A 21195-nucleotide genomic window follows, 5' to 3' on the forward strand; every position below is an offset into this window, starting at 1 on the left:
TGTCTAGACATGGTATGAAAACAAGAATATTGCAACTATAGGGTGTTCAGCAGCTGAGACTGCAGGATTTTCTAAATATAATTTGTCCCCTATTTGTATTTTAAATTCCAGAGATCCATCATCTTCAGCATAAGATGTCTCTAATGTATTGGGGTCTGTAAAATCCTCCAACTCTACACTGGTGATTTTCACTTTGTTCTCAGCATTTGTTATTGATAAGGTGGGGTAGTGGTGTGCCTGTGGTTGATGCCAATATTTGATCTTGATTGGTCTCAATGTGCCCCCAACAAAAAACTGGTAATAAAATTGTGCAGGGGACAGCATATATATTTTGCCTCCTGGTGTAAATGGAGAATCATATTCTTTGTTGGGGATGCTGTACAATTCAAGAATTACTGTATGTTTTGGATTCTCGATTATGCCTGTTATTTCTTTTTCTGCTGTAAGCAATCTGCTTGTTACAGATTCAAGATGCTCATTGATGGTCCTAACAACATCATCATGGCCTGGCTTGATTTTTATGTCCACAATAAGTTTCTTGTATTGTTGCACAATCTCTTGAAGCTGGGTGGCAAAAACAGACAGAGCATTTGCTTGATTGGATTCCATGGTCCCTAGCTGTTGGTTGATATTAGCTACAATTTGTTGCAAATTTTCAACAACTGCCAATTTTGAATTTTGAGCAGTAAGATCATGGACCTGTCTTCTGATATCCTCAAACAGGGCATGCAGTTCATTAATATGTTGATTGGTTGGTAGAGTGGCCACTGTCTGAGTAAGTTGTTTGATCTCTGCTTGGATATTCTTGATATCTTCTGATTTCAATATCCTATTCACAGCTCTCTTAATATTTTTAAGTTCCTGTGATGTAGGAAGATTTGATACAGTATTTTGCAAAAATTCAAGTGCCAATTTCACATTGTTTAATTCAGAAGCATCAGCCACATTTTGCATAGCATTTTGGAGCAGGGCTATATCTGCCTGAGAGGGTGTTGATTGTTGTAAAATTTCAAGTTTTGTTTGGATATCATCGATCAAGTGATGAAAATGAGATAGTTCAGATTCAGTGTTGAGGTTTTCAAGCTTTGTGATCTGTTGCTGGACACTGTGAAGAGTGTCTACAATACCGGGCAGGCGAGTTTCTTGTACATTTGCCAAATCACTTTGCACTGCTGCTATTGTACCCTCAAGATGGGTTATGGTACTTTGAATTTTTCCAAAATCTTCATATGTTTCAAGTTGCAGCTTGATGTTTGCAACACTCCGAGTTATTGCATTCAAAGCATCAGAAGATGGCAAGTTGTTCATAAAATTTTCAAGTGTCTCAATTTTTTCTTTAACCTCGGCTATGGCATTGTTCAGAGGGTCCAGATTAGGTATCTGGAGTGACTGAATCTGTTCCTTTAGAGTGGAAATCACTAGATCAAAATCTTCTTGTGATTTTATGCTTTTGACAATTGTTTGGAGCTGTGTCTGGACATTATTTATCTGCTCTTCCAATTGTTGTTTCAATTGCTCAGAGTTGTTAGCCTGGGTCTTAAATTTGGCTTGAAGAGCTGCTACAGCTTCTTCTAAACTTTGAAAATTATCTAATGTGGCCAGATCAGTATATTTCTGAAGCAATAATTTGAGTTCAGAATCAATTTTAAGAAGAGGGTCCATGCATTGTGATTGTAAATTTGTAATTTCTAGTTGAAGACTGGCATTCAGTGTAGTTTGTAAAGCTTGCAAATCACTTCTTAATTTCTTGACTCTGACATCAAGCATCAGAATCTCATCACTGTGATCTTCATGCCTTGTATGGCCAAATATATCATTAGGCATTTTCTTTTACTGGTTATTTATTATAGAGTATCTGATTCTTAATTCTATAAAAAAGGGTATAAGCTTGTCATAGGATCCAGGGACCTCAATATATAAGCAGTCACCAGCAGAAACAGTATATACAGTGCCAGAAACCATGTTTGAGTGCTTAATTCTATAAATATTTCTCCCTACTGAAATCTTGACATCGCCCTCAGGGGTTGTAATAAATTGCAATTGCCCACCTACAGGTAATTGGTAATGATTTAAATTATTGTTAAATATGTACAATATTTTGCCTGTTTCATCATTATTATCTGTAAGTATGCTGTTCAGATGAATAATTAACAAGCCACTCAGTTTAGACATTACAGATTGTAAATCAGGAGAGGGTTGTGGTGTGGGCAGGTCCATAATAGCCTGTTTTTTGAACCCAAATAAGTTCATAGGCATGTTTATTTATTTCAAATCATGCTCTGGAATTGGGCATTGTTTCCCATTTTTCAAATCACAATGCCCCCAAGGTAAAGTATGTGTGCCACATGATAAAATGCATCTCTTATCATCATGTTGGTCCAGAGCCACTTTTGTTACAATATTTGAAGTCAATAAGTGATTCTCACTCTGAATTCTATTTTCTGATGTTCTAATTGAATTCTGTGATTTGATGCAATTTTTATAATCTTCAAATACAAGCTCTTTTTCCACAGTAACTCTGCCAATGCCCTTGGCCTTTTTGGCATCAACACCACTACATGTTTTAAAACTGTACATCTTGGCACTTAACCCAGCAAATTCCACAATAACATCACCAAGTGTCTCATCTTTTAACTTGCCAGGCACCTTTTTGTTGTGGGGTTGAATTCTTGTATGTTCACTGGTATCAAAGTATTGAAACAATTCAGGCTGTGACATATCTTGATAAACATCTTCTGTTTGAATATCAAGAATAAAACTATCCGTGTCCATGTACAATAATTTTACACGATCACCATAAAAAGGTTTCAACACATCATAATACAATATTAACATATGTAATTTGGACAATTCCAATATCACAGCCCCTACATAAATAGGTTTATCAAACTTGATCTTTGTTTTCATCATGTTGAAGAGTGCCATGTGCTCATCATAAATTCTTCTGTAATTGAAGTTGGGCTTTGCAACCAATTTTTTGCTCCGGCTGGGGTCAGTAATTATTTTAACATCGGTATGTTTCCTGACATTTTCAATAGTTTTGCCATACACTGAATTCACCATCAATTTAAACAAGCCCTTATCAAATTGGCTCAATGCAGATGTTCGAAGCTCCGTGTTTGTATCAATGTATGGTTTCAACCATCTTGAGTGCCTGAACCTCAAAACTTTGCCAACTTTGGTCACTTGAACACCATGTTTCATCAGGAGCTGGAGGTTTTTGTAATATGTGACATATCCCTGTTTCGGCTCCAGGGTCATCATGAGCTTCTTCTGTTTAGAACCAGGTGAACACTGAACCTCGGGAATTGGGGGCAGATCAGAAAATGTGTTGTGTGAATCATCAGGAAATGTCAGATCAACCTCTAAGAAGAGACCATAGTCACTGTCATCAAAATCCTGAAGATCCTCAATATTGAAATCTTCAACCCATTCAAGCTCTGCATATGGCAGTTTATCCATCATAGCATAACCATAGAGGCTGTTTGCATCTACATACAGTATATAATTTGATGGCCGTGCTGGATCATAATCAGGCATATGCTTGTTATTTGCTCTGGCATACCTCTGGGAACATTGCACCATCCCTCCTCTTATGCATTCCTCCATAAACAGATACATATCTTGATCGTGGATTAGATCCAATTGCTTTTTGGTATTGAAAAACATTGCAGACCATGCTAGGCCCGGGGCACTGTAAAAATACACTGGGTCCAGTCCATAATTTTGCATCGAAGATTTTCTGAATGCTTGCAATATATCAGCTAAGAGAGTGACATCAAGTTTCAAATATGCCATGTGATAATCACCAAATGTCTGGCATTTTAAATTGTTCCACATCAACTGAGCATGTTGATAATCTTCATCAGTAATTCCAGATCCTCTGATTCTGCTGTAAAACTCTTCTTGTGGTGGCAGGGAACACTCATCAAATTTAGAAAAATCTGTAACATAGTCGTATGGATATACACCCTTCCGCCTAATTAATTTCAGGTCCTGATTTGGAAACAATGCACGTGTGATTTTGAATTGATCATCAGATAATTGATTTGCCAGTGTGGCCAGGCCAGCAGATAAAAATCTGTAAGAATCAAGAAATCTTATGTGAATAGGAACACCATCAACTTTAATTATCTTGCTAATAGATATATATTTTTCATCATTTTCAGCTAAAATATTTAAATTCTGCTTCTCAAACCCCTCGTATCTGATCAGATGATGGAAATCATAATTGGATGCTCCATGGCAAAATATGGGGATAAATCTTGGTCTCTTGATCTTAATATTACAGCTATTACACAGGGCCTGTTTATATCGACCATCTGTATGAGAATGGTGATGAACCTTGATATTTGTATCTGAAAATTCACAATCACATACAGGGCATTTTTCTGCATTGTTGAAATCTTCAATCTGTTCATCTGTTAAAGGCAACATAGGCTTTGATATTAATAAGATGTTAGATGCTATGTCGCGGCACACATTTTCTATTATATATGCAAATATTTTGATGGCATTTGGTCCCTTGTATGAATATTCTTTAATAACAACACCATCCCGTATAACCATAAAACAAAAGCTGGAAGGTTCATGTTGCTGGTACGGTGTAATTGAAGATTCTTCTGGATCTGGGCTACAGAATGCAATAGGTTTGAGGTTCGATTCGAAATCACAGACAATATATGCTGGGTGTTCCAACAAGGCTTCATACTTTTTGAATTTGCAATTTTCACTTGGATTAGGCATCACCATATGAACAGGTTTATGGTTGCCACAGTATTTCAGATGCTCAATTAACTTGTTTTTAGCAATTTCTGCACTCTCTTCCCGAACCCCATTCACCATTTTTTGACCATCAAATGCAGTTAAACATCTTCTGCACAACTTAAATATTGTATGAGTTTTGTCTAGTTGTGTTCTCACTAAAGCTTCAAGACTGTGTATCAGAGTGTAATGATATTTGCCATCCCCTTCAATTAAGAGCAGATCAATCGGAATAGCAGATTCATCATCAAGTGTACTGATTCTGAGAGGTGCTATCGGGCAATTGCCAGTGGAACAAGTAAATACATTAATAGATAATTGTTTGCCATCGATGTGCCTGGCCCTTTTTTCAAATTTATCAATATTCTGAACAAGCATTGGATATTCCAAACCCTCCATTGCATCGTCAAAATCATGTTCATGCTGTTTGTAATAAGTTATTCTCTGAGGATTCCTTGAAACTGGATACAAAGCAGCTAATATACACCACAAAAAGCATTTCTGGTCGGTATTTTTTATATTAACCACGGCTTGTTTGTTTTTAATATTGGCAGGTAATGGCAAATATGTAGATCCTTGCAATGGGCTGAATTCAGAAATATTAACATATAACTTGTGTGGAGAACCGCATAGGCTCCATCCGGACTCTTTTGCTGCAAATTCAGAGTGTTTAATGTTCAATTGATCTATCAGCCTGCTTATTATTTTGTCTAAATTTGTATTTGAATATACAGGTACAGTTTCTGTTACGTGGGGGTGTGTAAATTTTGTACCGTCTGGTTTCTTATATTGTACAAACAATTTGAGGAAGAGCTTATAAGATCCATTTTGTGCATTTAGAATTGCCTGCAGATCAGGATTTACACTGTTCAAAAAATTATTAATACCACATCTTGGCTCTGATACAAACCGGTAATCCCTAAGTTGGGCATTAAAACTGCTATGTATGGGTGCATAGCATGGCTGCTTTGCAGGTGAAGCATTAACAGGTGCTTCGTGTTTTCTTTTCAGACCAGAAGTAGATGGTTGCGGGGGCAATGCTGATGACTGTACATAAGAATTACACTTATGCCATTTGTAATATGCCTTGCTTAATATTTTACGGCATCTTGGACACATTTTCATGGCCTTTCTGCATTTCCTAGGCTTACAAATACGGCAATGCCTAGCCCAATGAGAACTAGATATATTTTTATTACACTGATTGCAATATTTTTGTTTTGGCATTTTTTCTTGTTGTTTATTATATAAGATTTTCTGGGCTTCAATTCCAAACTTTATACTTAATAAAAATATCAGTTGGGTTCAGCAGTTAATGGCTGGGCTGGTGCTTTTATACCCAAACAACAGCAGTAACTAGGTTTTGGTTGCTGATGTACAACACACTTCACCAGGTTTAAAACCTCATCTCTATATCAACTAAATACAATTCAAAATTGGATTTTGAATTGTACAATAAATATTCTGTAAGTCTCACTTGTGTTTATATTAACAGAACAAGACAAAACCAGAATTGTATTCAGGATTGCATGTTTTCATACAAAAAAGCCATATTTTTGACAAGTTTATAAACAACAATCATACAGATATAACTTTTACACACATGGCCGAATCTGTCTGAGCAGAGGAGAAAGAAGTGTCATTCTCATAGGGGAAAAATCATATGTTTATGATGTAAGAAATGAAAGGGTCACAGAGCAGTTCTAGAGACCCGATTCAAACACAGAAACCCCTTGATTACAAAGCAATAATACCAACACTTTGCTGTCAGAGAGGTCCCAGACACTCTGACAGCTTTGAAACCTCAGCTGTATTATCAGCTAGCAGTGAATATCTCATGTGTGGACAGTTGTACATATTTCAATCTTTTATCAGGACTTAAACCCAAAGCCTCTTACAATGCAACAATATTAACACTTCTCAATATGGAATATGCCCACATTTTACTGGGTTCTGAGACCTTAATGCAGACAAAATTGGATTTTGAACTGCCGTAATATTTTCTAAGTCCTTGCCTAGGCTCATATTATCAGAATAGAATTGCTTTCAGCACGAGGGGGGTACAGTTCATTGCCACTGTGTGAAAATATGTATCTTTATCTCAATAATCTTTGTTACACTTTTACATGTTGTCTTGCATGACTAGGAATTTGTTACACTTTTTCCCCTGTCGTGCTGAAAGATTAATGACCCCTTCAGTGAGTCATACAGAAAAATCATTAATGCTCCCTTCTAGCGTGTCTCTTGCGTGCCGGCAAAGCGCGCAAACAATTAACTATGCTTACCCGCTTCTTCTCCTATTGTATTGAGGAGGTGGTTATAAAACATGAGAAAATAAGAAAATTCAGTTTTTTGTACAATATATTATTGTAAAACACTTTTTACCAGGTTTTCAGATCTGGGAGTTGTATATCAACTATTCTCAAAATCTCACTTGTGGACATATTATTTTGCCACATGTTTTCAATCTTAAATATTTTATGAGGACTCGAACCCCGAGCCCCTTGTTTACAAGACAACAATATTAACATTTTGCCATCAGGAGAGGCTTTACATTTTATCAGGACTCGAACCCGAGCCTTTTGCTTACAAAGCAACAATATTAACATTTTGCCATCAGGAGAGGCTTCACATTTTATCAGGACTCAAACCCAGAGGCCTCCTGATTGCAAGGCAATAAAAACCATGCACCACACTCCACTGGGCCTCAGAACCCAGTAACTATAAGCTTTATATTAATATACATGGCAGAATCAATCTGAGCTACACTAAAATTCAATTCCTGGGATTTTGACAGAAAAACACACTATAAGCAATAAGATCATATGGGAACTTGGCATAATTTTAAGTATAAGCAAATCTGTCACCCTTTCTACACTAGAATTCAAAATTCTTAAAATTAAGAGCATATCACACTGGAAGAATTGGGGTATAGGCCCCTCTTGGCATTGTCTTAAGTATGGGTAAATCTATCTGTTGAGCCCTCGCCTTTTCTACACTAGAAATTCAGAATTTCTTAAAAATCAGAGCATATCACACCTGAAAAATTGGGGTATAGGCCTCTCTTGGCTTTGTTTTAAGTATAAGCAAATCTGATTGTTCAATCAAATAGCCTCGCCTTTTCTACACTTGTAAGTGGTGCTCATAGTACCGTAAATACAACTACTCACACACTAGAAAAATACTATTTACTGACTGGAAAAACTTGTGGACAAAGACTGGCACTCAATGCGGTAAGGCCTACTATTCTATACAAGAAAGAATTCCAAAGGAATGTTGGTTTAAACAGATTCAACTCTCCCGGAGTTCCCTCACAACTATAATGCGCTGCAGGTTAAATCACACTATCGCCGCAGCTCATCTGTACAAGAAGAATTTAGTGACTTCACCAGTTTGTTTGTGCAATGAATATACTGCAACTCCAAACCACATTATATTTCAATGCAAACTTTATGAAACTTACAGAGAACCATTTTTACAGGAATTGTACAGGAGTGGACATCAAGCGCCACTGACACTGCCTTGTTTACTGACTTCACCTTCATCCTCGGTAATCTATATTCTTACAAAATATCTTAATAAGTCTAATATAATTCTGTAAAAGTGTAATGAAATTTGGAAACTATTTATTATGAAAGGAATAATTGTGAGTAAATATTATGTGCATACATGTATATAATACCAATTGATAAATTGTTAACTGGTGCATGGATTTTGTCCACAACCAATAAATATTTTATATATATCATTTTGATACGCAATTCATGACCATTAGGCTGACAATTACCGAGATTGCAACATCATAATTCATCATTAATTGTGACTGTTCCAAAGATGATAGTACCATCATATTTGGCTGAGATATCTCTACAAAAACAAGGTTGAATCACAAAAAAACATATTTTTACGACGGTTCTACACGAAGCTACACACAATTGAATTCGACTTATGTAAAAAACACCCAAAAAAACTACACTTTTACGAACATTTTTGTCTTAATAGAAAACAGACAGAGTTAAAATTACTTTGTCGTGATTTTGTCTAAAAGCAGACACTTGTAGCTTTTGAATGATGTATATTTGACTTTTTCCCTCCCACGGAGTACAATTTTACAAGCACACAAATCCAGGGCTCAATATTTTTTTGCACCGATAGTTCTAAAAAATTATTTCGAATAACGCCTATCGAACACTTTAGTAAATATATAAGTTCAAGTAAATCATTGAGTGTTTGATGTTGAACGCAAATGGCTTCTTAGTTTCTGACTGGAGTATTTAGTTTCGTCAAATACACAGTATACCATAATGTTGTAATATAACTTTATTATTCGTTATTGCATTACATTTGCCTATTTCAACCAGTTTCTTTACCTAATTTGAAAAACCTCAGTGCTACCATCTAGCGAGAAGATTTGTAGAATAGTTGTTTGCATTGCTGGTTAGAAAAGGCGAAAGCGATGGGAAAAAAAGTAATTTTGTGAGGAAATCTTACGCTTAATTCATGGGACTTTTCCGATACCTTTTATGAAATCAGTAGATAAAGATATAAAGGAATCAGTTATTAGTTTCCAAACACCTCCTTCTTTGCAGGGTAGTGTTATTAGGGCCCGAATTTTGATGACCTAAAAATCTTTGAAAAATGACCTTTAAAATGACAACAAAAATCCTGTAAAATGACCTAAAATCTTTGAAAAATGACCCAAAAATTCGTACAAAACTCAATCTGCTTATTGACGATAGTATATATATTCCAAGAAAAACAATTTAACAATTACTTCTTCACCTTGGTGTGTTGTACGGTCTCTGAATAAGAAACTCGACAATTTTGCATTTCGCGATTTTCAGACAGGCTTTGCTGCGCTGGTAGTTAAACAGAGTAAGTACCGCAAGATAACATTCAGACAAAACAGAAATTGTTGAACTTCTTATGTTTCAGCATGCAATGACACAATTTTTTTTTAAAAAAAAAAAGACTTAAAAATGACGCAAAATCTTAAAAAATGACCTAAAATGACGCAAAATTTTAAAAAATGACCGAAAAATAAAAATTTGTAAAAATGACCCAAACAATTACATTTCTTCAACCTGATGAGGGTGTTCAGGATTTCTGTACTAGTTAGCAATGTCTACGTTGCACCAGTTAAAAGATGAAATGTCATCAAAATCCTGGCCCACATCAAGAAATGTGTTTCGAGCTGGGTGTTTCTTATGGAGAATGATTTATTGATTTTGATACTAGGGGCATATCAGCGCATAGGCTCTTTTTAGCCGTCACACGATAAGAAGAAGAGTGTCCCTTCGTCACTTTCACCCAATCATCATTTATCCTGATCTTCACGATTAACCAAAAGAGGCACAAAAGCAAAGCAAAGTAAGGAAATTAATGTACCACATTGCACACCTATTAAAACAGATTCTCCTGAGCGTTCCATACAGTAACTAAAAAAAATTGGGACTGGTCTTTTACAAGAAAATTAAAGATGTATGTTAAATACTTCATCACTCAGTTTTTAAAACTAATGTATTCATTTATTATTTAACAAGAACTAAGAACTATACTATTTCTGAGGATAGAATCTTCTAACCTATTAAAAGCTGGGATTATGAACGGGCACTCAAGAAGGACAACATGACTCCAAAGAGGATTATCCTGGTAGTTAATCCTGGCGAGATTGGGATATGATCGATATCGACTTTATTTGGACACCTGGACATTCTTTAATAGAAGGGAATAATATAGCAGATACTTTGGCAAAATATGCAGCGAATCAAACAATCCAACGGCCGCTTTCAATAAAGATTCCGTCCGTAGTTTTGGAATCACACACTAGAAAAATACTATTTACTGACTGGAAAAACTTGTGGACAAAGACTGGCACTCAATGCGGTAAGGCCTACTATTCTATACAAGAAAGAATTCCAAAGGAATGTTGGTTTAAACAGATTCAACTCTCCCGGAGTTCCCTCACAACTATAATGCGCTGCAGGTTAAATCACACTATCGCCGCAGCTCATCTGTACAAGAAGAATTTAGTGACTTCACCAGTTTGTTTGTGCAATGAATATACTGCAACTCCAAACCACATTATATTTCAATGCAAACTTTATGAAACTTACAGAGAACCATTTTTACAGGAATTGTACAGGAGTGGACATCAAGCGCCACTGACACTGCCTTGTTTACTGACTTCACCTTCATCCTCGGTAATCTATATTCTTACAAAATATCTTAATAAGTCTAATATAATTCTGTAAAAGTGTAATGAAATTTGGAAACTATTTATTATGAAAGGAATAATTGTGAGTAAATATTATGTGCATACATGTATATAATACCAATTGATAAATTGTTAACTGGTGCATGGATTTTGTCCACAACCAATAAATATTTTATATATATCATTTTGATACGCAATTCATGACCATTAGGCTGACAATTACCGAGATTGCAACATCATAATTCATCATTAATTGTGACTGTTCCAAAGATGATAGTACCATCATATTTGGCTGAGATATCTCTACAAAAACAAGGTTGAATCACAAAAAAACATATTTTTACGACGGTTCTACACGAAGCTACACACAATTGAATTCGACTTATGTAAAAAACACCCAAAAAAACTACACTTTTACGAACATTTTTGTCTTAATAGAAAACAGACAGAGTTAAAATTACTTTGTCGTGATTTTGTCTAAAAGCAGACACTTGTAGCTTTTGAATGATGTATATTTGACTTTTTCCCTCCCACGGAGTACAATTTTACAAGCACACAAATCCAGGGCTCAATATTTTTTTGCACCGATAGTTCTAAAAAATTATTTCGAATAACGCCTATCGAACACTTTAGTAAATATATAAGTTCAAGTAAATCATTGAGTGTTTGATGTTGAACGCAAATGGCTTCTTAGTTTCTGACTGGAGTATTTAGTTTCGTCAAATACACAGTATACCATAATGTTGTAATATAACTTTATTATTCGTTATTGCATTACATTTGCCTATTTCAACCAGTTTCTTTACCTAATTTGAAAAACCTCAGTGCTACCATCTAGCGAGAAGATTTGTAGAATAGTTGTTTGCATTGCTGGTTAGAAAAGGCGAAAGCGATGGGAAAAAAAGTAATTTTGTGAGGAAATCTTACGCTTAATTCATGGGACTTTTCCGATACCTTTTATGAAATCAGTAGATAAAGATATAAAGGAATCAGTTATTAGTTTCCAAACACCTCCTTCTTTGCAGGGTAGTGTTATTAGGGCCCGAATTTTGATGACCTAAAAATCTTTGAAAAATGACCTTTAAAATGACAACAAAAATCCTGTAAAATGACCTAAAATCTTTGAAAAATGACCCAAAAATTCGTACAAAACTCAATCTGCTTATTGACGATAGTATATATATTCCAAGAAAAACAATTTAACAATTACTTCTTCACCTTGGTGTGTTGTACGGTCTCTGAATAAGAAACTCGACAATTTTGCATTTCGCGATTTTCAGACAGGCTTTGCTGCGCTGGTAGTTAAACAGAGTAAGTACCGCAAGATAACATTCAGACAAAACAGAAATTGTTGAACTTCTTATGTTTCAGCATGCAATGACACAATTTTTTTTAAAAAAAAAAAAGACTTAAAAATGACGCAAAATCTTAAAAAATGACCTAAAATGACGCAAAATTTTAAAAAATGACCGAAAAATAAAAATTTGTAAAAATGACCCAAACAATTACATTTCTTCAACCTGATGAGGGTGTTCAGGATTTCTGTACTAGTTAGCAATGTCTACGTTGCACCAGTTAAAAGATGAAATGTCATCAAAATCCTGGCCCACATCAAGAAATGTGTTTCGAGCTGGGTGTTTCTTATGGAGAATGATTTATTGATTTTGATACTAGGGGCATATCAGCGCATAGGCTCTTTTTAGCCGTCACACGATAAGAAGAAGAGTGTCCCTTCGTCACTTTCACCCAATCATCATTTATCCTGATCTTCACGATTAACCAAAAGAGGCACAAAAGCAAAGCAAAGTAAGGAAATTAATGTACCACATTGCACACCTATTAAAACAGATTCTCCTGAGCGTTCCATACAGTAACTAAAAAAAATTGGGACTGGTCTTTTACAAGAAAATTAAAGATGTATGTTAAATACTTCATCACTCAGTTTTTAAAACTAATGTATTCATTTATTATTTAACAAGAACTAAGAACTATACTATTTCTGAGGATAGAATCTTCTAACCTATTAAAAGCTGGGATTATGAACGGGCACTCAAGAAGGACAACATGACTCCAAAGAGGATTATCCTGGTAGTTAATCCTGGCGAGATTGGGATATGATCGATATCGACTTTATTTGGACACCTGGACATTCTTTAATAGAAGGGAATAATATAGCAGATACTTTGGCAAAATATGCAGCGAATCAAACAATCCAACGGCCGCTTTCAATAAAGATTCCGTCCGTAGTTTTGGAATCACACACTAGAAAAATACTATTTACTGACTGGAAAAACTTGTGGACAAAGACTGGCACTCAATGCGGTAAGGCCTACTATTCTATACAAGAAAGAATTCCAAAGGAATGTTGGTTTAAACAGATTCAACTCTCCCGGAGTTCCCTCACAACTATAATGCGCTGCAGGTTAAATCACACTATCGCCGCAGCTCATCTGTACAAGAAGAATTTAGTGACTTCACCAGTTTGTTTGTGCAATGAATATACTGCAACTCCAAACCACATTATATTTCAATGCAAACTTTATGAAACTTACAGAGAACCATTTTTACAGGAATTGTACAGGAGTGGACATCAAGCGCCACTGACACTGCCTTGTTTACTGACTTCACCTTCATCCTCGGTAATCTATATTCTTACAAAATATCTTAATAAGTCTAATATAATTCTGTAAAAGTGTAATGAAATTTGGAAACTATTTATTATGAAAGGAATAATTGTGAGTAAATATTATGTGCATACATGTATATAATACCAATTGATAAATTGTTAACTGGTGCATGGATTTTGTCCACAACCAATAAATATTTTATATATATCATTTTGATACGCAATTCATGACCATTAGGCTGACAATTACCGAGATTGCAACATCATAATTCATCATTAATTGTGACTGTTCCAAAGATGATAGTACCATCATATTTGGCTGAGATATCTCTACAAAAACAAGGTTGAATCACAAAAAAACATATTTTTACGACGGTTCTACACGAAGCTACACACAATTGAATTCGACTTATGTAAAAAACACCCAAAAAAACTACACTTTTACGAACATTTTTGTCTTAATAGAAAACAGACAGAGTTAAAATTACTTTGTCGTGATTTTGTCTAAAAGCAGACACTTGTAGCTTTTGAATGATGTATATTTGACTTTTTCCCTCCCACGGAGTACAATTTTACAAGCACACAAATCCAGGGCTCAATATTTTTTTGCACCGATAGTTCTAAAAAATTATTTCGAATAACGCCTATCGAACACTTTAGTAAATATATAAGTTCAAGTAAATCATTGAGTGTTTGATGTTGAACGCAAATGGCTTCTTAGTTTCTGACTGGAGTATTTAGTTTCGTCAAATACACAGTATACCATAATGTTGTAATATAACTTTATTATTCGTTATTGCATTACATTTGCCTATTTCAACCAGTTTCTTTACCTAATTTGAAAAACCTCAGTGCTACCATCTAGCGAGAAGATTTGTAGAATAGTTGTTTGCATTGCTGGTTAGAAAAGGCGAAAGCGATGGGAAAAAAAGTAATTTTGTGAGGAAATCTTACGCTTAATTCATGGGACTTTTCCGATACCTTTTATGAAATCAGTAGATAAAGATATAAAGGAATCAGTTATTAGTTTCCAAACACCTCCTTCTTTGCAGGGTAGTGTTATTAGGGCCCGAATTTTGATGACCTAAAAATCTTTGAAAAATGACCTTTAAAATGACAACAAAAATCCTGTAAAATGACCTAAAATCTTTGAAAAATGACCCAAAAATTCGTACAAAACTCAATCTGCTTATTGACGATAGTATATATATTCCAAGAAAAACAATTTAACAATTACTTCTTCACCTTGGTGTGTTGTACGGTCTCTGAATAAGAAACTCGACAATTTTGCATTTCGCGATTTTCAGACAGGCTTTGCTGCGCTGGTAGTTAAACAGAGTAAGTACCGCAAGATAACATTCAGACAAAACAGAAATTGTTGAACTTCTTATGTTTCAGCATGCAATGACACAATTTTTTTTAAAAAAAAAAAAGACTTAAAAATGACGCAAAATCTTAAAAAATGACCTAAAATGACGCAAAATTTTAAAAAATGACCGAAAAATAAAAATTTGTAAAAATGACCCAAACAATTACATTTCTTCAACCTGATGAGGGTGTTCAGGATTTCTGTACTAGTTAGCAATGTCTACGTTGCACCAGTTAAAAGATGAAATGTCATCAAAATCCTGGCCCACATCAAGAAATGTGTTTCGAGCTGGGTGTTTCTTATGGAGAATGATTTATTGATTTTGATACTAGGGGCATATCAGCGCATAGGCTCTTTTTAGCCGTCACACGATAAGAAGAAGAGTGTCCCTTCGTCACTTTCACCCAATCATCATTTATCCTGATCTTCACGATTAACCAAAAGAGGCACAAAAGCAAAGCAAAGTAAGGAAATTAATGTACCACATTGCACACCTATTAAAACAGATTCTCCTGAGCGTTCCATACAGTAACTAAAAAAAATTGGGACTGGTCTTTTACAAGAAAATTAAAGATGTATGTTAAATACTTCATCACTCAGTTTTTAAAACTAATGTATTCATTTATTATTTAACAAGAACTAAGAACTATACTATTTCTGAGGATAGAATCTTCTAACCTATTAAAAGCTGGGATTATGAACGGGCACTCAAGAAGGACAACATGACTCCAAAGAGGATTATCCTGGTAGTTAATCCTGGCGCCAGAAGCTCGTTGACTTGCAAGAAGCAGTTACAGTTACTGGAGTGTACAACTTTAGTGCAGAATGAATACGCTCGCTCTTTAACTTAAGTTGTTCCCTATAAGAGCAACGTTCTGGCATTTCTCGTAACGGTGTGTTCTACTTCAATCTTACTTTTTGCTTTTCCATGCTTCAGTAACATGGTCCCATAGCAACTAAGAAAGTAATACTTCCATAAGAGTCCATTAAAATTCTAGCTTCCGTTCAGACACAAGTCGCCTCGTTCGGCTCAGTGAAGGATACTCTATACTCCTCGACTTGGAGGCCAGTCTTGCACGAAGGGACAAGGTACAATGCGAGAGATGTTCTCGTCTGCTCACGATCCGTGCTTTGCTAGTTGGACATAAACTCAATAAGCAAGAAACACAGAGACTGCACAATTAGATTTAGTGTTTTCTGTGACGTGAGGGCTGTGTCGTGAAATGAAAAACAACCGAGCGAAGGAACTGATTAGATTTAGTTTCCGTGTTGTTACTTGGCGGCGCTGCAGGTCCGAAAGCCAGCCATGGAGACAAAACAAAGAGTGTGTAACTTGTATACTCTATAGCGCAGAGCCCTTTTGTTTTGTTTTTTCGCTTAAGATTAGATCTAAGAGAGAATAAATGTCTGGAAAGAAGTGCTTTTGCCAAATTAGCATCTCAGGTTTCCTCTGTATTGTTTTATACAGAGTGTCCCACTCGTAAGGGACCCCGGAAAAAGTGTTATAAAAATCTTAATAAAAGAGGATATGAAACCAAATTTGTACATGACATACCTTTATGGTTGAGAAATGAAGGTACTTTACAAGAAGTGCTGGAAGTGACCTCCCACACCTGTATACACAGTTCAACACGGCGCTGCATATTCGTGACTGTGGCTGCCAGAGTATCGGCGTGACTCCCTGGATTTCACGGCGGATGTTCTCAGTAACTCGTAACTCTTGTACACACACCTTAAAGGTAGAACAAGAACAAACCACGCACTTTCGACGACTTACGTGAGAACATCCGCCGTGAAATCCAGGCAGTCACGCCGAATTGTTGAACTGTGTATACAGGTGGGGGAGGTCACTTCCAGCACTTCTTGTAAAGTACCTTCATTTCTCAACCATAAAGGTATGTCATGTACAGTCTGAGAAAGTAGTTCTTGGGCCACGAGACCTACGATATCGTAACATCTTAAAGCCTGTTGTCTATGCAACCCAAATAACAAAATTGTCGCTTAGGTTTGCCTGGCGGATCTGGATTCCCGGGAACGATTGAGTATTGACAGCAGCGTGAGTCATACCCCACGCCCAGCCATAACAAACATCAGCTGGGTGCCGTGAGACCACCAGATAAAGTTTCAAGGATAGGTTTCTTAACAACAGCTAGCTACTCGTAAGGAAATGTTCTCTTTACTGATATTAGAGTCATTGTCAACAAAGTTCACTGAAATGGTGGTTCTCATAGAATCATCATCGCGCAGCACACATGCTGTCAACCCAGAATTCCTTGAAAAAGATTGGAGTTGAAAACAACTACTTGCCAAATGATAAGACGAATCGATATTCATTAGTCCTAACTTAGAATTTTGTGTAAGGCATGGATCATCATGTCCTATCATCCATTTCATAGCTTCATTAATCATCCTCATCGCCTTTATTGACTTAAGTTCTAGAAAAGAAATATAAAAATAAGCAAAATTAATAAATTAATAAATGACATTTGCAGCGACTCAGTTGCATGTAGACAAATTTTCATTAATCAGGAGCCAAGGGCCCCTCGTTCTGCTTCATTGTCATTTTCCCTCCACTTTGCCTGCCGCGACTAACCTGATGTTGGTTAATGCAGCATTAATTAAAACAACCAACCAACGAAACAATCCACAAAGTGTACCAAAGCGGCGCATATTGTGAATAGGTAAACTGTGATATTATGCTAATTTAGAATTTAGTAATAAAATGGGAATTTTGGGGGGTTCAGTTAAGTGGCTACACATCCATTACGTAATCGCTATATCATCAAATTGTAAGAAGCGTGTCTACACCTACGTAAAGTGTCAGTCCCCGTGATGGAATATGTAGCGCAAAGCCAGGGCTTTAAAATCAAATTTGTTTTGTTATTGTTTTTATTAGTAATTTTATCAGTTTTCTTCCTCTGAAGTTAAATTATTCATGACGACGATTTATGATTACATTAAAGGCATGAATGAACACACAAAATGAACCCATTTTGGTTGGAACTTGAACTCGGAACCTTGGTCGGCAAGAAATACAAATATCCATAAGCCAAGAGTGTTTCATTGGAGATGTTCCTCTACTTCCGTCATTTTGTCACTAATATATTTCTTTAATATACAATAATAAATCACAACTACCTAAAAATGAATATTATTATGCATTTTCACGTGCATATGTTTTTTTTTTTACGGTTAGAGTGTGAACTGGCATCTGTTTATTTAGATTGTTCTATATGTTTCGTGTGTAGTTAAATATAGGAAAAATGCTTGTGGAACGATTAGGGCTATAAGAATGACGTCCGTTACGGAGTGGTTTTCACAGTGCGCTACGACGATGTCTGATGTCCTGGGTTCGAATCCCGTCGTGCGTGTTCTTTGTGAGTGCCTCTTCATCAATTTCATCATATCACTCATCCTCGTCGTCGCGATTAGCAAAAGTTGAAAGAAAAACGACGCTAAATAAGAAAATAAAAAGAGGTTATAAGAATCATTCTTATTTCCGGACGTGTCCTAGGTTTTATAGTTGTGTCCGGCCTCCGGAAGGAATTTGAAAGAAATCACAAATGTCTTATACGTATTTTGGGCATCACGTAACTTCAAATTAGATGGAGAAACAGAAAATCTGAGGGGAGTCTGAGATAACGTGGTTCCTTGGAGAAGTATGCTTAAATCAAAGAGTTTTGCATGGTTGCTACTGGATGTTCGGAAAAACAATTACAATCCCATTTCGGAAATTACTGCCCGATTTTCTACATCCGGAAAAGTCCGGATATATGTATAAAAATGCTTACTTTGTAAAGTTTTATTTATACTGTAAGTGTCGGTAATTTGTTCGAAGTAACAAGTTTCATTCCAGAAATTACATAAACAGTCCTTATTGAAGAAATAAAGCACACAATCCTGTTTCTTCCCAGTGTATAGTAGTTTTTTTTTACATTTCAATAAACAAGAACTTACAGACTTTGTTTAAGAAATTGTGAAATTTTTCCTTCCCGAATTCATGGATTGTTTTCCCTTCCTGGCCCCGTCTCGACGAAAAACGTTCTGTCTTGCATACACAAGTTGAAATCACATACGGCCGTGCTATTAATTAGCAGTTGAGGAATTTTGAACTCTACCTTTTATTTCAACATTAATTTTTGAGCTAAATATTTGTCATACTTTCGTAATATGCTAAGATGTCCTATTATATTTGTCCTACTTTCCGCTGAAGAGTGATATGATAGCCCTATGTGTGATGAGAACTGTTTTTACTCAATATCTGATGTAATTTATTCCAGCATTTCCTTCAACTTCTCTTACCTTGTTATAACCTCCAATGCTTACACAACTTTTCCTTCGTGCTCGACCTTTGGGTTCAGAAATGTTTACAACACCCCCATCTCCCGAGTGTAAATAGCAGACAACAACACTCTGGAAGACCATAATGTATACAACTTGATTACTACATATTTTACGAAAATATTAGAATGTTAACTTGATATAACTGTGGATTGGAACGTACGAAATAAAATACATGTTTTACAAGCACACTGGAACGAGCGCAGGCCTGCTGTGAGTCACTCTGGCAGTGAAGGTCACTGACTGATCGAAGCAGTTGGTGGTTGCTTGCTACACGCAGGCGCCTTATCTTTGCTCAAGGAAACAGCCAGACTAATGGTGAACATTTACAGGAACATAAGGAGTAGTATCGTATTCTATTGGAATTAGATTTCGTAACGTTTAAAAGATATCATAATATGTAAATATCTTTTGTGACCTACACTGAACTTATGTTAAAGTTTCATTGACATGTGAAAGTGGAAATTGAGATAACCTTGTTCCTTATGATTTCTAAACAACCGAAGAGTGGTGAACGTGAAACTACTTATTGATCACAACAACGATATGTATTATACAAATGGTATCTAATCAAAAACCCTATTACATCACAGGAAGTGATTTTTATGACAATTGTACCACGTATCCAACGTAACCAATATTTAGATTGATTCCAAGCTTCTGTTTGGGTTATTTTGTGTCGCATTTTTACCTCTTGCGATAATCGTGACGATGAAGATGATGGGTAATGATACGAATGCAAGGCTACATCTAAGCCTCAACAGTAGTGTTGCCCACGGGTCGAGACGGGATAGGCTTTGAAAAATTCGAGACGAGACGAGATTGATCATGTGTCCCGATACAAACGAATATTTTCGAGACGAGACAGCATTTCACAGCATTTCCACGGGACGAGACAGGCCGAAGTCTCGTCTCGTGGGCAACACTACTCAACAGGATTCGAACCTGGATCCTCTGGCTTTGTAGAGAGTTACGGTGATTTTTATTTTTATTTTCATTTGGTATTTTAAGTTCACTTTATGCACAGAAAGGCTAATCGAGACTGTCTCTACAGTTTAAAGTGGGATCCGAACCACTATGTGTCTCCACCGAGTATCGAACCGGGAACTCCTTGATTACAAGGCGACTCTGCAACTACTGCGCCATCGGGAAGGCTAAGAGAGAGAGAGAGAGAAAGAGAGAGAAAGAGAGAGAGAGAGAGAGAGAGAGAGAGAGAGAGAGAGAGTTACGGTGACTAAGATAATAAAGTATTGAAAGTAGCAGAACGACTAACCTAATCTTTACTCAATATTGGGATTGTTAATGAATATTATGAATGTAAGTTGAAATTAAAAAAAAATAAACTACGAAATTTCCAGAGTGCCTTTACAAATCGTTAATTTTTCTCTATTGACACATGACTTTGCTACTAGATATTTGCATGCTAAGATGTAGAAATTGCTACATTTTTAGTGTGTGGAATTGAGATTTATTTCTGAGAATGGAGTAGTGGGAAAAGGATCACCTCACATGTTTGGATTATAACCCCCCCTCCAAACACACACACACACACACACACACACAGACACAAAAGATATGGGCTGTTGTTCTTATGAGGAAATATAACATGTATGAATTGTGTCGAGAAAAATTGGAGCCTATTCACATCCCTACGGAACTTGGAAGAAAGCCCACGTAGAGATTGGGAAGTTCTGTTCCTACAAAATCGGGATGTATAGTAAATTAAAAAGCAAATTGCTTGTGCTTTGCACAAAGTCATGAAGGCGTATAGGGGGTGTGGAGTTAGGGCCCCAAGATTTCTTCATCACTCAGAAGGGGGGATGATGTGATCAGAACCAGTTCCCTGGCCGCCTTACCCCCCCCCCCCTCCCCAGAGTT

This window comes from Lepisma saccharinum, chromosome 4, assembly GCF_977018435.1.
Source record: "Lepisma saccharinum chromosome 4, izLepSacc3.1, whole genome shotgun sequence".
Lineage (NCBI taxonomy): Eukaryota > Metazoa > Arthropoda > Insecta > Zygentoma > Lepismatidae > Lepisma > Lepisma saccharinum.